General features: G+C 32.6%; 1 protein-coding gene across 5 annotated transcripts in view; it reads left to right on the forward strand.

Moving 5' to 3' along the window:
• The first annotated feature begins 4878 nt into the window (after positions 1-4878).
• The window catches only part of LOC123709075, a 159979-nt gene continuing 146957 nt past the window's right edge, over positions 4879-17900 (forward strand). For all 5 annotated transcript variants that reach the window (XM_045660180.1, XM_045660181.1, XM_045660183.1 and 2 more), the window contains exon 1: positions 4879-5254. The gene's annotated coding sequence lies outside the window, so the exon portion shown is untranslated. The remainder of the gene's footprint in view (positions 5255-17900) is intronic.

Below are 17900 nucleotides of genomic sequence, written 5' to 3' on the forward strand. Positions count from 1 at the left end.
TGAATTGCAATCTAGCCTATACAATTATGGCTAATAAGTAATATTATGTTCAATTAATTTTCTACAATACTAGTGAATAGCTTAAAGTAAGTTAATGTTCATTAACAGTCTTAGTGTTCTATAATGTTGCATTTATATACACTACACTAGGTTTATTAACTCAAAGGGCGTCTTATTCCTGTTGCGTCAAGAAGTTTGATTGCCTCAGCATTCACAAGGCAATGTAGCTGTTAAAACCGTTTCGCCGTATTTAGGACTGTATCCACATTAAGATCCTTGTGTATACTTTAATGTTTAATAAACATTTTATAAAAACAAAATATATTTAATATATACATGGGTGTAAACGTATCTTGTGGGCCTTAGCCTCCTCACACACTTCGCCATCGCAATCTATCCAGAGCTTCCTGTTTCGAGTCCCTATTGTTTCGAGGTCCTTCACAACTTCATCACACCAACGTAACCTCGGTCTACCGGGTTTTCTCTTGCAGTGGTTGTGAGTTCAGTAAGGACCTTGGGGTTCTGTCGTTCTCTATTCGCTGCTGATGTCCCAGCCCTTTATGAATTGGACGATGTTGGCGTCGTACTTACGCTAATTAGTTTATAGTTGAATTCTACGTATATAAAAACTAGCTACAATATACTTAAAGATTATTTAATAGCTTCAAAATAGATCAAAGCTGGCAAGTGCCATTTTAAATAGTAGTTTCCGCATGGTGTTTTGAACAGTGATCTTGAATGTTGAAGTGTCGCGTCGACAGGAATAGAACTCGTGGTCTAGGCAAATACGCGTCACTTTGCGTCACAAATACGCAGGGCTCATGTATTTATTACTAGACAAGATACTCGCGGGATTATACATTCATCCATAGTGGTAGTGGTAAATTTTATAAATAAAATTTACCACTACCACTAAACAGCTTAAAAGCTGTTTAGTAAATATTATATTTACGATAGATACAATTGAAGACTTTAATGATTATCCTATGTAGATAGTAATTAAATAAAAAATATATCAACATGCTACAATCTATTTTGTTCTAGGCCTCAGATTTAGATATCAGTTTCGTAATCATTTGTCATTCTAATTGGCAAGTTGGAGGTCCTGTGCCTGTTACAGTCAGACATACATAACATTTATTACTAAAGAAACAAATCGCAAATAATAAAAATCATTAGAGAAAAATTTTAAAATATTATGAAAATACAAAATTAAATAAGGTACATTTTAATCTGTGTATCTTGTGGCAGTAACTGGCCCTGGCTCAGCAATATGCCACATCTACTCCACAGCGCGGGTCACTCTGCCAGAGACCACACATACGACTTTTTGGGTCTAAGGCAAGCCGGTTTAATAACGATATTTTCCTTCACGGTTCAATCGAATGTTAAATGCGCACATATAAAGAAAATCCTTTGGTGCACGAGCCGGGGATCGAACCTACGACCTCAGGGATGAGAGTGGCACGCTTAAGCCACTAGGCCAACACTGCTGGATGCTAGATTATTAGCGAACAAGATAATTAAAAGGACAATAATGTTTTACCTAGATTGGCGATTGGCAAGTTTCTTAAGGCAGTGCATCGAGCACCACCACTATGTGGAACCACTGAAGTATCTCCGAACCAATTCCACTTATTCGCTCGAAAAGAGCGCACCAATTCTAAAAAGGCCGGCATCACACTCGCGAGCCTACTGTGTACTGTACTACGTAACATCAGGAAAGCCTTCCGTTTGCCCCTTGTTCTGCTATTTAAAAGAGCACTTTGAATGTGGTGTTATAACATCTTTATCACATCATCTTTGTGTAATAAAGGATGTATAAACTTGTATATTAAAACATGAGACATAGTATTATTATTGCATCGTTATTTTTCTTGATTTTTTTAAAATAAATATAAATATTTAATACATTATACTGGAAGAATAATAATAAAACTTTCATGGTCGTATCGGTACAGCGCAATAGTGATAAACAGCTTTCAATAATGTTACAGTAATTTGCTATAATTAAGTCAAATACAGCAGTTTTATATTGGTACCACGCAGACGAGGTCACAGGGACCTTCTTTTATTAAAATACTATCATAAAGAAAAATTAAGAATACTTTAAGGAAGGCAAGTGCAGATGCAGAAGTTCCGTGTGAATTATAGTTGTAGTACTTGGTTTCTATGTAAAATTCAATTGAAAATTCTTCATCATAGATCTGTACTGATAGTGAAGCCATATATGTACAGTCAAACAATCTTAAATGAGAGCTCAGGGACCGCGATCTCATTTTTTCTTATAGAGGTTTCAAACTTACCCGAGTTACAAGCTTGCAGAAGGGGTCTGTCTCACATATAGAAGTCTATAAAATTATAGAAAATAATATCTAACATTCGGTTTGAATTTAATATGAGTTAATTGAAGCTTATAGAGGTATAGGTAAGTATCAATCTCACTTATATAGGTTCATGTTTCTTTTTTTTATTTATTCTACAAAATAATATACTATAATCACAATATGTTACATTAGAAAACCGCTGTGGTTTGTATTAATCATAGTAGTCTTGTTTAGGAACGCGACAATTGCATATAAAAGTGGTTTTTTAACTTAATTTTTATGTTGGTTAGCGTAAGGCTATCTAATAACTGACTGGCAAGCCAGTTATTAGCCGCAGTAGCAAATACCTCAACGTTCTATCGCCATTTACGTTGTTTGCTCTCGATGTACAGAGCCAAAATTACGTTACCACACGAGTCTCTACGTCATGCTCCACTCGTTTTTTTATATCATCTCGAAAAAAGAGCTCGACTAGAAGGCATTTATTTACTTTTTGTGATAAACGTAATACTGCCCGTGGCAGTACTAGGGCAAAATGGCGGAACCTGGTAAATGCTCTTATTGATAGAGTTTTCTTGCTTACACAGCTGTCACTATAAATATAACTGACTATAAATAACTGGTAATGACATCTCATGTATTAGAAAAAATAATCTCATATTTCTAAAGCAATCATGTAATCTAACGAACAATAGACGCATACACAAAATCTATCTAAATTTCCTCTTGTAGCAAACTCCTACGGTCTGGCTACAGCGTAGCACTAAACAGGTTGCATTGTAATTCAATAACTTGGTATACAATCTATAGGATTGTATCGGCTTTGAACTCCGTATCGGTTAATATATTCAGTATTATCTATCTTAGCATGGTCTTCATATTGAGTCGTGTCAAGTATCTACTTCGCTTTAAACTACGCAACTTCGCTTAGTAAAATTTAATTTGTATATCTATTTGACTGTAGGTCAATTTACCTATATTTCTGTATGGAATAGAAACGCAAAACGTTTGATGCCTTTGAGATGTGGTAATGGAGGCGAATGCTAAGAATAACGTGGACTGCGTAGCGCACCGATACTCGAAGTATTCCTGATCGAATTATATCTTATTTCGGCCATAACAAGGTAACACAGAAGGCAAAAGATCACGTGGCCGTTCACAACCCGATCAAGTGAAAGAATTATCGTCCTCAAAAACATGCACTGTTATAAGAGATGCGTTTAAACAGACTGAAAAGAGAGGGAGAGAATATATAATTAAAAATACTCTATTAGACAAGATAAATGGCATTCAATACAAATACAACTAGAACTTATTTCATTCCACAATACAAGTAACCGTTGAAGATAATAACTAAAACGTTATCGTTGAGTACCAAGCCGAGGTTCAATCAGGACCTAGCGACTTTTTACTATAATCACTGCGACCATTAAGCTGAAAATGGCTAGTTATACTAAAATATTTTTTTAACATCCACGGGACCATGGATTAGATTTTTTGTTTCATTGATTTAGGAAGGAGCTGATCAGATGACCAGCTGAGTTGGGAGTGAGATATGTGTACCAGACACTCGTGTTAGTTTCAGTAACTGTAGGAGATAAAGATGTATTCGTTTATATTTAGGTTCAAACGTGTAACAGCATGACTTTGTCAACTCGTGATTACTTAACTGTTTTATGATAAAAAAAAGTCTTGTGAACCTGGTTTGCTTAGTAGCAAAAAGCCTCACATACGCCTACTATCTACGAAGTAAGACGTACTATGTATTTCTTCATCTGATAAGTAAAATGGTAATTAAACTAAAAAAAAATACAGGCAAAAGAAATGAGTTGAACTAAACTAATGAAATTATGTTGAGCTTTTTGAGAGATTATATCGAATCTGTATTAAAAGCGTCCGAGTGACATCGTTATAAAAACCTAATGCTTGTGTCCTTGTTAATACATATTTCCGTTGTTTTATGATAACATATATTCGTAGAGTATTTTCTGTTGTTTGACATATTGCATGTAAACTGTTGTAGTGGTTTAGTTTGGTTAATATTCTTTAATTTAATGAACGTAAAGTGATACTTCGTTATATTCGTACAAAGTTGAACTATTCTATCCATACTTAATTTTAGGTTTAAGGGCTCAAAGTGTATTAAAATTAACGGACATTTAAACCGTTAAAAAATGTTTGTAATGGAATATAAGATACAGGTATTACTTATTCCACGTCATTAAATTTGTATCGCAGAACAAAGCGTTAATCATATATCGTTTAAGCATATATGGTTAAGCGGCTTTATAACATTATAAAAAGCTTACTAGCTCCAAACGGAAAAGAAACTATAAGCTTCCGTAGTTTACTATCTAATAGATATTTATTACGTAACCACGTAACATACACTCCTTAAATACACTACTAGGATAAACAACTTGAAATAAACTGCATATTGTAAAAAATTGCATTAAATTAACACGGTTGAAAAGTTCCCAGGGAAAGCGAGGTGGAAAATGCAAGGGTTGGCGGGAAAATCACGAATTACAATGCCAGTCTTTCGTCGAACGCCGACAGGTGCGGACGTCTCGCGCGTCTGACACGCTCGCGGACTACGATCGACCAAACGAACATACAAAACTTATTAAACCTCACCCGACCCCTCAACCCTTAACGAACGAAACGTGCGAGCTTTGATTAATATGATATACGTATTTAGTTAGCCATGATTCCTAAATTTCAAAATCAATTTTTACATAAGAAACGACTGAAGTTTTCTACTCGCATAGTTTACAAGATTTTGTAAAATTTACACCTTTTAAGATTTACTTTAGTCCCAAAACTTTCGAACAAAGCTTTTAAGTATTGTGAGTGTTTTAGAACAGTGCTTAACCTATAGTTGTGTGTGTAGTGTTTAGTGTTTTTGCGTTGACTTTTAGTGATTGGTAAGTTATTATTTATTTAAGCTGTAAGGTATAGAAATATAGCAGTCATCTCGACTTCGACACTGTCTTAGGTTCGAACCTTCACGCAGTCCGGGTGCACACCATTCGACTTATTCTTCTTTCTATATGCGAATTTATTTGTCGTAATAGCAAGAGCGGTACTATTTTCAGACATCAGAAGACTGTATTAATGTCGTAAAATAAAAATAAAATGCGATCGAAAATGATTATTTTGACATTTATATTCAAAAGCAATAATTTTTATCATAACTGCAGTTCGTGTTTTAGAAATGCAAAGACGGAGAGAGGTTAAATAGGAACAAAAGTCTTTAAACAAAGCACAATGCTATCCAATTATAATTGTTCCTACTAACAACGCTACTTTACGTTCCTTTTTTCTTACTTTCGTTTCAGCTTTTAAGCCTACATTTCGCTACGATAAGATCTTAGACAAGAATTTACTTTTAAATTTAAAAATCCATTAAATTTCAAACATGATAGATGACTTTTACAACATTTAATAGAAAAAACACACATTGTATAAGATTTTATTATTTATTTACGTAAATTCTGGGAAATACACGTTTTAACTTTGGTTACGGGTTGGTGTAAGGGACACCTAATCAATAAAAAATCAGACGACTGAACATATACTCCACTAGGCTAAATCCTATGTCTGCATTTAAAGTCAAGTTGAATAAATTAGAGGTTTAAATATGGACCGTGACGGGATAGTATAGGTAGGAGGGGCCAACTACTCATAACGAAGAATAGTATTATATTTTGAATGAAAATTGAGCTATTATTATATTGTCACTAAGAAACTTTCATGGGCGCTTTAGCGCAAAGATCACGGTACACTGTGTGCCAAGTCCAATGACATCTTGATTATTTTTAAACTATTTCACATAGCCAAATAGTGCATAATGTACAGTCGTAATTGCTAAGATTTTGTGTATGTAATTCAATTCCTTGATTTTCAACTGAATTTCCAACCTCATTTCATTGGTACAAAGATTCTGATAAATATGCGTAAAAACAATGATACGTATGTTGTCAAATCCGTCTCTAAAGAACTCAAAATATGTCTGCCGAATTTTCACTGACACGGAAAATATACTCTCATTCAAATACACAAGTGTTTTGTAATATCTTATGTTTTAAACAATTTGAATGTTAGATTACTACAGAACGACAATTTCACGTAAACCGCAAGTGGCCTTTGTCACGGTAGGAACTGACATTTGATTGTCATGCAATTTCTCGCCAGTGTCCATCAGTGTATGTGGGGCTTTGACTTGAATATCACTATAGGAAGGAAGCGTTTTGCAAAGCCGTGTAACAAAAATGCCTATTAGTTTAGTCGCGAAACCCATACTTCAATTTTAGAACATACATAATTAAAGAGAAATAATTGTATTTTTCTACATAAAGAAATCTAAAAAAAGAGGGAGATATCTTGCAGGACTATCTATATACTCACACATAAGTTATCGCAGGCATGTATATCATATAAGAAATAATTAAAGCCCTCTGTATCAGATTAAGTTTTTCAAAATCTTGTCATGTTAACGTCACAATCTTTACATAGAATGAAACAAATTCCGCCTAATTTTTATTAATCTGTCTACTAACGAATGTATCAAGGTGAGATAGGTAACTGAAGTCAAATGTGCATACACAGTTAGATGTATGAAATAACGCTTACAATAAACTGAAGGCTGTCTATGTAACACGTAGGGCCTATTTATTTCGAAGTTTCTACCCTCTTCATCTGTGAAGAATTCGGAATTAGGTCATTTATAAAAATCCTTTTTCTGCCCGCCTTCATTCTGGTAGCATTGGCCACTTAAATTGGTTTAGAAACTGTTTGACGCACATAAGGCTTATTAACTAATAACTAATAACAACAATTAGAAACTCTTTAGAAGAAAAAAGACGGCAAAGCACTCGGGAGCCCTCTAGCATTTGGCGGTATCACATAAAATAAGCGAGCCTCCTGTTTGCCCCTTCTCAATAAAATAAAATAAACTGGAACACAACAAATTTATAAGCTTACATTATAGATTTAAAAAAAAAGTATACTTTTGACGGTTACTTAGTTAAATATGTTACAAAAAATTTATTACAATGTTCAAAAAATTTGCAAAATTAAATAAAGACTTGTGTATGTTTTATCAACATACACCGCGATTACTAAATGAATTAATTAAAGAAACTACATAATCATTTCATCAGTATTTGTGCATCAACAAAAATAAATATTGTGTTGTCTTGACATGTAAATTACAAACTAAATAAACAGCTCAACGTAATGTGTTAATGCGTAACTAATAAATTGAAACGATGACAGGTCGACGTTATTATCGATTTCAAAATTCAATAAATGTAGTCATTTCTCTACTCTTGGTTACGTCTTAAAATATATTTTTATACTTATACTGTACTTGTCCTCTAACCTTTCGATTGGAATTCACTTCTGGGTGACAGGTAAACAAACCATCAAAGCTGTGCCAAAATTAGTCAACAAAGACAATCTGTCTTGTGTGTTTGAAATACATAACAAAATTATCTTTTCAATATATTGAGAAATATTATACGAAAACCTTAATTAAACCATTATTTCTTAATAAATTCTGAGTAGGCTGTATTCTTATTTGCTGGTGATAAAACAAAACATATTTCACGGAATTGTACTAGATAGTTATTTAAATTTAAAAGTTATAAGCATTTATATGAAATGCATTCAAAAATATATATTTTTAAAGTATGATAATTATTGAGCTGCAGTGTTGGCCTAGTGTCGTAGGTCGTAGGTTCGATCCCCGGCACTAATGGATTGTCTTTCTATGTGCGCATTTAACATTAGCTCGAACGGTGAAGGAAAACATCGTGAGGAAACCGGCTTGCCTTAGACCCAAAAAGTCGACGGCGTGCGTCAGGCACAGAAGGCTTATCACCTACTTGCCTATTCGATTAAAAAATAATCATGAAACAGATACAGAAATCCTAGACCTAAAATGATCATTGCCAATGATTTATTTAAATTTTTTTTGTTGAGCTGCACCATTACATCGAGCTGCTTATTGTAAATAATGATAAAAATAAATAAATTAATAGAAATAATATGTAATACAGACATCAAAAAAGTCACTTTTAGCATTTAAAGAAACTAGACTAAAAAATTATTAATATTCATTCAGTCACATAAGGCCTGTTGTAACAACGATACTACCTATCCGCACTTTCGTAAAAAATATTGTACATATTGTTAGCAACAACTATTTTTATTTTATGTTGCAATTTATATTAATTTCATAACACGATGTACATGACTAACCTACTTCTAAATTCTATCACTAAGTGAATGTAATTCTGTGAGGAAATAAAGTATCTTTGAACCGAATAGGAAAAACCAACGTTGAAACTAACTCTGAATAGAGTTTCGCAATACCACTGGTAATAAAATTAAGGAAATAGTTTCTTTAACTAGAAATTAAGACGCCAACACATCTGGTCTAGTTGGTCTTATAACTAATTGGTTAATAAAATGGAAGTGTGACATTAGGTGTATATAATAAGTTTTGTAAGTTTTTGTCAAAGGTATATATATTACAAGTCTTCCTTTATCAGCGTAAACTGTCTTTACATATACAATTACAATGCTTCTGTGGTTTTCTCACTCTTTTTTTTTAATATGGACCGCAGCTGACAAAGTCGTTAGGGTTAAACCCTAGAGTTATTACAGACATTCATCGTGTCGTTCATATTATCATAGTATTTCGCATTAATATGCTGACTGTACAGTGTTTTTATTACAACATATATTTGACGAATCTGTGCAGTTATATTTGGTTCTGGTTTAATTATTATTCGAGAATTTACTTTCAATGATCAAAAAATATGTGACACTGATACTTTGTTATAATTTTACTCAAGTATTAATAACTCTTAACTTGAACAATTAAAACCTTATTAAATACTTACAAATCCATCAAAACTTTAGAATCCAATTTGAAATTTATCCAAGATTGGATACTTTTACAAGTTTACGCGAAAAGTAGACATCTGTATTTATGCCAATCTAATTAAAATATGAATAAATGTATATCAAGATTATCTTTTGCATGAAATCTAAATCTTACGTTCATAAGATCCCACTTATATTTACATTAATACATACTAGAGGGAATCGAATCAAAAGATCTCATTCAGATAAATGATATTAAGTTGCGGAACAAAATAGTCCGTGAGTGTGAAGACCTTATAAAAAACTCACTTGCATTGTGGAATAAAATGATATTAAAAAGATTAACTTCTATTTTATATGTATTATCGAGGAAAATACCTATTATTGGTAGTAATGATCGTAGTCTAACCTTACTAAAGGTAAGTTTTGTTAGAGTGTTTTTATAGAACAGTTGTGCGAAAAAGGCGCACCTGATTTAAGTGATACCGCCGCCCATGGACACTCTCAATGACAGAGTAATTGCGAGTGCGTTGCCGGCCTTATAGGAATTGGTACGCTGTTACCCGAAACCCGAATGAAAGAACCCGAATTGTTTAAAAAATAATGGACAGCCTTAAAAAACGCTCAGTTTTTGACCAACGTCGAGGTGATACGGGTGGAAATTCGTATTCTGCCTCCACATCCGATGATGAAACTCAGCTGCAGGTATTAATCCGTACAACTCCTCTGAATACTCCTCAAGGAAAATGCAGTAGAAAAAAAAAGTGACGCTCGGAGAGGAATTGTTCGTTGACGATTTGAACAGCTCCTCGTTGAATACGGTAAAACTTCATTTATAATTTACCCAATTTAATCACCAATGTCGCAAACCATCATTCACCAAAATATCGACAAAATATTAAATGCTAAGGGAGTAAAATATTGATATAAACAATCTTGTAGTGTGCGTAACCGCCCAAAGGGAACGACCCTATCCTATCATAAGAACATTTCACAGAGAATACGTCAATCAAATGTTAGTACTACTTCTGATTGACGCCAGGATACGAGAATTATATTTATTTTCTTCAAAAAGAGTCCTGGATAAATCGAACGTTTGACAGTACGGCCGCGTCTCCCTGTACGAACGAAAACCCTCAAAGACAATGAAACATTTTGTAGTGTTTGAATCACGAGATAGGATTCCTAAGAACAGTTCAGATATCTAATGTTTTACTAAAAGTCTTCTTAAGTTTACTAATACGTCTCGCTCGCTTATCTACTACTCTTAATGGTAGCCTTTCTGACAACTTAATTACGTAATTAATTAAAATATTGATATAATTTACAACAATCTTACCGTAATTTTGTGCATCACGTACTTAATGGTTTCTTTAGATTTCGTAATTTTTTTTAAATTTTGTACTTACATTTACAAATGTTTTTGTTCTAATATAAATGTGTATTTATGTAAAATTTGTGAGTCATATTTTCTTGTGAAGCATACAAGTTCTTTAGGACTTATAAATATATTATTGTTTTATGTAAACTGAGTACACCATAACAATTACTAGAAGATCAAGATATCATCAAATATAAGCTATCTAATAAAAGTATATAAAAAACATTTATAGATCACAACTACAATTATGTACGTATGTAGCAGGTAATCTTGGTATTGTAATCGCTTTAACAGTAGGCGTATCTAATCTCGAGCTATTTGATTCGGATCGATATACGAAATGAAATTGGACGGCTCTTGTTAAATTTAACCTACATTAATCCGTATGTAACGAGTGATTAGCGATTGAAGTCCCGTAATATCAATGATAGGGTGAAATAATTCTGCCAAATATAATAATAGCTGGTGGTGCTGGTTTAAAATACATTATTTAATTATAGGGTTGTATGCATGTAGTATGTACTCCGGACTGAGTTTCCTCACTAAGACGCCCGAGTCCTGGCTAATGCAGAGCTCCATTCAGAAGCTCAGAAGTTTCCTGGGCACCTCACAGGCTTCACGGAGTGACCTCACTGATCCGAGGATCTGAGCGTTGGGAAGCCACAGCCACGAATGCCACATGGGTTGGGTGAGCCCGTAATTGTCTCGAAATAAAAAAAAATAGGATTGAAAAAGAAACATAAATACGTAATTTCTCAGAGTTTCTCTTAGAGCGTTCGTTGGACTGAAGTTCTGCGATGAAGACGTAATCGCCGAGAAAGAGAAGACAAATCGGGACAAAAAGGCATAACCGCTATAATCGCAGTAACGCTCTCGAAAAACATTGAGTAATCAAATAAAATTCTATCAAAAAAAGATGTTTTATGTTTATAAAAATCAATTAAGGCGTCGAAAAACCCTAAATTCGCTCCAATCGAAGAAACTTGCTTGTTTGGATGAAAAAAATATTCTATAGTGAATGTATATTTGAACCAATTTTATTCACTGCTCGGAAACCAAGACTTTTTCTTTCTAAAAAAATACGTATTAAAAAAGTACGCATATTTTTTTAACTTGGTAATCCACTGGGTCTGTGGTTTGGTGTCCAAGAAAAATAATTTGGGCACAGAATGAGTCACACAGTTTTAATCAAATATATACAATACTCAAAGTCATTTATTTGGACACAAAGGCGTATTACTGAAAAATGTATGTGTCTGTGTTTCGCCAGCTAATTAGTAAATACGTCTTTAGGCAACTAATTCATAATGTTCGCTTCGAAAAGGAGCTTAATTACGAAAAATAATTAATAATTTCATGCGATTCTTTGTTTCAAAATGTCGAAACAAATTTTAGATAAGAACAAGGTTTTTAAGATAAAATAAATATTTATTTTCGTAGGATAAAACGAATGTCCTCTAATCCATTACACAAGGGAAAACCCGTAATCGTTTTGTAAAGTGAGAACTTCAAACAACACTTCTGAAATCGTTCTGTTAAACCCTATTTAATAAAATATATTTAAAGAACAAATTATAGATAATGAATATATTTCTGGAAAAGTTTTAATTCAAGAGATCTGAATTCTAAATATTTTTAGCGTTTTGTAAGATAATAATAATGATAGCCCTTATTTCGTTTCATTGATATGGATTCTAAAAAAATACTTTTAACATTAGGTAAAATACAATGTAACTTTTAGGAATCAGTCTGGTTTTATATTTTCATTGGACATAGGCCTTGTCCATCTGGTTCTACTCGTGTATGTCGTGGGCCAGGTGAGGCCAGATCTAAAGATATGAAGTTATAAACATAAAAAATACTTAGCTCCTCAAACAATATCTATAATTTAGGTATAAGTAAATTAATCATATTTTTATAAAATAATTACACAATTTGTTTGTTTTAATCTGCTACGAACAATAAAGCTATTTTTTTCTATTTCTATTGAAATAAGTTTTGTCGACTGTAATATGAACTTAAGCTTATTACCTTTGAGCTGTCAGAATTCTCTAATTATAACTTCAGTTTCTAACTAAATTAGTGAGGTACTTGCACACTCGGTATAATATGGATCTTAAACTCACTAATTTGTTCCTAATAATATTATACTCTTCGAAGGACTTGGTATTATTTGTAATCCAATAACTTAGATATAATATATATGTAGTAGCTCTATGCTCGTATCATATTTAATCTACTTCAAATACGGGATAACCCAACACACTCAGTCACTCCGTTGGCTCTGCAACCCATAAAGTGTCTTGGCCTCCGAAATGAGGAATTCCTGTCCTGTCTTGTGTCATCACTCCACTCTGTCAATCCAATGGTCCAATTACCGGTCTCTAACCACTAGGTCGGCTCAAGTAAGCTTCCAAAAAGTGTATTAGTAGTAGTATATAAATATGTTTTTCAGATTATAAATCAATTATTTCTTTAAAAAAAACCTAAAGCCTTAAAATTTTAATGGTACATAACTGTGCTCATATTAAAAACTACAATGAAAGCTTTGTTAGTGATTGGAACGCCACATTATCACTGAACGACATACTTATTCCAAAATATTTTTAAAGCCAGCCGTGTGCACGTCAAATATGAAGTTCGATAAACGTCAGCTCTAAAACACTATTAATAAACGTAGTCATTAACTTCAACCATAAATAAATCTAATAGTTTTATGTATAAAATTAGTATACACATTAAATTAAATTTAGCTTAGACATAAATTGATATTAAAACACTAATATAAACGCGAAAGTTTATAATGTATGAAACTAGTATGAAAACGAATTATTAAGCGCTAAGTGTATGTGTGTAATTATTTATATAAATTATATGTCCCTCTGGTATATATTAAGAGGACAATGCGTATTCCGTCTCACCCGTATATCCGAGTGTATGGCTGTGTAGCAACAAAAATAGATTAAAATAACCTTATATTGCAGGTATGAAACACAAATATAATGTCTATAAGTATATGACAGCGTAATGACAATTTTTATTTATAAAAGCCGAAATACATCAAGCATTTTCCAGCTGAACAGTTGAATTTCTTTAAAAAGAAACTTATTATTTTGATTAAGTCATTCAACTGTCATTTTACGTATTTTTCTTTATTTAAGTTTCACACCGTTTAAATTTACTTCAAGTTCCACAAATATTTTGTGTTAATTAGACAAATCGGTCCAGCCATTCCGGAGTTTTAGCGGGTAAACTGACAACAATTCATTTTTGCATTTATAGAATTTTCATACATTTTTATCGAATAAAGAACAAGTTGTCTCGATTTAAGAGTCAAAATACTTATATAAAGGCTTTGTAGACATAGAACTTTGAACAAAACAAGAAACATTTTGCTTTTATATTTTACAGAAACTTATATTCAAAACATGATTAATCATTAATTAATATTGTAATTAACATTGGTTATAACGGGAGTACCTTGAGCCGTACCCTTTTTACATTCCAGTCTAATGTATAAAAAAATCTCTTAACGGGTGGATTTAATCTAAGTATTCATTCTGTCAAACCGTGATTACACTGTGTAAAAAAGATAGTAATTCAATACTAAAAAATAAAAAAGTACCTATTCTTTAAGATTAATAGAAGCTGCTATCATGATTCTTTTATTTTTCTTTTCAATGTTTTGTTATATTAATTCGAAGACAATATCTTTAGAAAGCAAAACGTCAATCCGTTAAGCGGACAGTTGAGTTAGGGAAAAATTAAAGGTCGTTTCAGACTGCGTTTCCTACGTAATAAACAGCTGAGATTGAGTCCCGGCCACAGGTGGTACGCTTGGTGTAATTTTAGACTGTGAATCGTGGCGTTCATTGTCACCCGCACTCGCCAAGGCCCACATTTGTTGGCTCATCTTGACAACGTTTACAATTACATAAGTTCACTAGCATACCGCGTTCTACAGTGTTCCGGAAAATAATTCGAATTTCGAATTTTTATTTTGAATTAATGCAAACCATTCTAGCTTTATCTGCGTAGCAGTTTTTAACTGTATCTATTTTGAATATTAAATTCATCAAACTTGACTGTATTTATTCTGATAATGCTTATTTATAAGATATAAAGGATTGAGAAGCCTAATTCAGAATTTAATGTAAATCTCTACACACATTTCTTCGTATATCGCCATAAATATAGTAACAAGTACTTTTCCCAAAAAACATCGTTCGTAAACATAAATTGGATCGTAAATCGTGGCCGGTCAACTTCTGACGTGAATGTGAAGAGCTGTAGATAAACTAGAAGGATATGGGTTACCCACAGTCAACCTCGTAATTCTAAAGTTTACTGACATACAATGACAGGCGGTGTACGACGCTACTACTCTGTCCGGCTAACGACTTATCTTATAGGCCGATCAGAACATGTCTATTTTTAAAGAGAAATATTTACATAAAATTGAGTTAGTTATAACCGCTAAAGCCGAGTTGTTAGAGGATGACTCTTCTGAGGTCGTTCGTTCTAGTCCCGGCTGTGCATTCATTTTCGCAATGTCTTATCAAACCAAAAATCAAAGTAATTACTCTGAAATGTCTTAGACATTAAAAATTAATAAGTCATAAAAAGCTATAAAAACCACTTGTCCAGAAAAGCAGCAGCATCAGTATACATTGTATTGTCTTTTGTTAACATAGCTGTTACACATTAAGAAAAACACTTTTTGAACGGATTGAAGCAATGTATTATTATTAAAAACTTATAATTACTTACATAATTCTAAATTTTTAATTTTTTCCGACGTTTCGCTTGCTTTTCAGCGTGCGTGGTCACGGTGACGTAAGTTTTTAATAATAATACATAGCTTCAATCCGTTCAAAAAGTGTTTTTCTTAATCATTTTGTAGTCGCGTATTGTGAAAATACTTTGTGCTTGTCGTCTAGAAACCCTAGGTTGACTCGAGTGACCGTACCACTGATGCAGTCCATACTTTGTTCACGCGATTGGACAATACTGCTGAGGTCCCGGAATAATTATTGTTATTGAAATAAATGTTTTTACTTTTACTTTATTCTATCAATAAATGATAATTACGTAGGCAAAAAGTACAAGTTAAATAAAAAAAAACTCTAGTTGCCCCTTTCAAAAGAAGTAAACGGAAAAGAAATGGCAAGAAACTCTATACGTACTCTTTTAAAATAGTTTTCACAATATTTTGTACACATTGATTTGTACCTAGAATTAAAAAAAAAACTACTATACTAAATTAAATGGTCATGGTGTTTTAAAAAAACAATGCAGCAGATAACATAATTGTTATGTAGACACATGATACATACATATTTACAACAATGCCTAAATAACTTCACCCAAAGGATGGTGGTTGTGTTGGTAGTAAACGTGGTGGTTTTATCTCATCTGATTCTCTGACCCACAGACACCTTTAAATTCAAGGGATGCGTAAACGAATTTCCGCTTTGGTAACTAGAAAGCGATAACTCACGGTTGACCAGAAAAGTCATAGGTGCCAAAATATTGAAAGTAAAAGACTGCTTGGTTAATAAGTATCAGTTATCTTGCACTGAAGAGCTCTTTAATATGAGTTATCTCAACATTGGCACAAAGCCAGCCAGTTGTATAAAAAGTACACGGCATATTATAAAGTATCTTAATCTCGGAGCAACTATTTTGTTAAATATTCAAACTTCAATCATAACGATACAAAAACTTTAAATTTGTTTTTAATTGTCATTCATTAAAAGTTAACGATCCTCGAAACCTGAAAATGGGGAGACAATCGTATTGCATTAGTGTTAATTTAATGATAGACTTAAACCATAAAACAAGGATCATTCTCCAGTAGACATCCAATGTAATGTGGGTAAAGGTGTGGTATCAAACACGTCATTTATTAAAAGGTATGTCTCTGGGGATTATTAATTATTTATACGCTCTCCTAATTTGGTGATTACTTAGGGAAGTCCCGAAACATGGGGCAAATAGATTTCTAACTCTATAGCACGGTTAGACTTCAGAAGTAGGTCATACTTTATGTTTTGGTTTACGAGATTCTCTATCACCGCGGTAATTAAGTGTAATTTATATAACAAATAATTATTAATTAGTTCTTAAATTTTACGATTTAAATAATAATAAATAAATATTATTTATTTCGTACACATACAGCTATTATATATTACATTTAGTAAAATGGAATTATACAAAACATATAGACAAGATGGAATATATAATATTAACAAATATTACAGAAGGAAAAGAACTATTTAAAATACAAAAACTATTCAATAAAATTAAACCAAGTAATACATAATTTGGCTGAGTTGTGTGATAGTGTAACAGTTAGGGTTTTATAAATCGTAATATGATACGTTTTCAAGAACCGGAAGTTAAGCAGTTATGCTGTACAAGAAAATATATTAGTAATAACTACACAAAAACACAAATAATATATCCAAAAGAGCAATAATGCCCTTAAGCTGACATATTACACCTTGAGGTCGCGCGTTCGAATCTCCAATCGATTGATCTATGTGTGGTGTATATAATTGCTCAAACAAAGTTGTTTGGTGAAAGTAAACATCGTTAGGTAACCGGCACGGTCAAGAATTCGGCGATATGTATTTGGCATCTTGTCTATAAAAACAATATCAGAGAAACGCATACAATGTCTAATGTCGGTAGGCGGAGATCTCAACATAAACGTATTAGATACCAATATAAAACTAGCCAATTCCTAGATTTAATGTTAGAATTTAAACATACTTAACATGTAAAAAAACCCACACGTACTACTCAAACCACATCAACATGCTTAGACTTAATATTCACTATATAACTTTCACCCAAATAAAACATCCACGACTGTTGAAGATTTGGGTTTTTCCGATCATAACGCAACCATAATAAACATCACCATACCAAAAATTTCCACCACACATGAGACATTCTACACATATAAAAGATCATTTAGCGATGGAAACATATTAAAATTTAAGTCCGCGTTAATTACTGTAGATTGGAACAATATTATAACAACATATCATAATATTAACGATAACTATAAAGCATTTCAAGATACGCTTATGAATGTACTAAATAAAAGCATACCAATACGTAGAATAAAAATAAAAAATATTCATAAGAAACATTGGTTGACTAAAAGCATAAAAATATCCTGCAAAAATAAAAGATTATTAAAAATACTTACACTAAATGCAAATGACGCAATAATAACAAACTATTATTAAAAAAATAGAATTTAATTTTTTTTTTGTAAA

Source organism: Pieris brassicae, chromosome 4, assembly GCF_905147105.1.
Source record: "Pieris brassicae chromosome 4, ilPieBrab1.1, whole genome shotgun sequence".
Lineage (NCBI taxonomy): Eukaryota > Metazoa > Arthropoda > Insecta > Lepidoptera > Pieridae > Pieris > Pieris brassicae.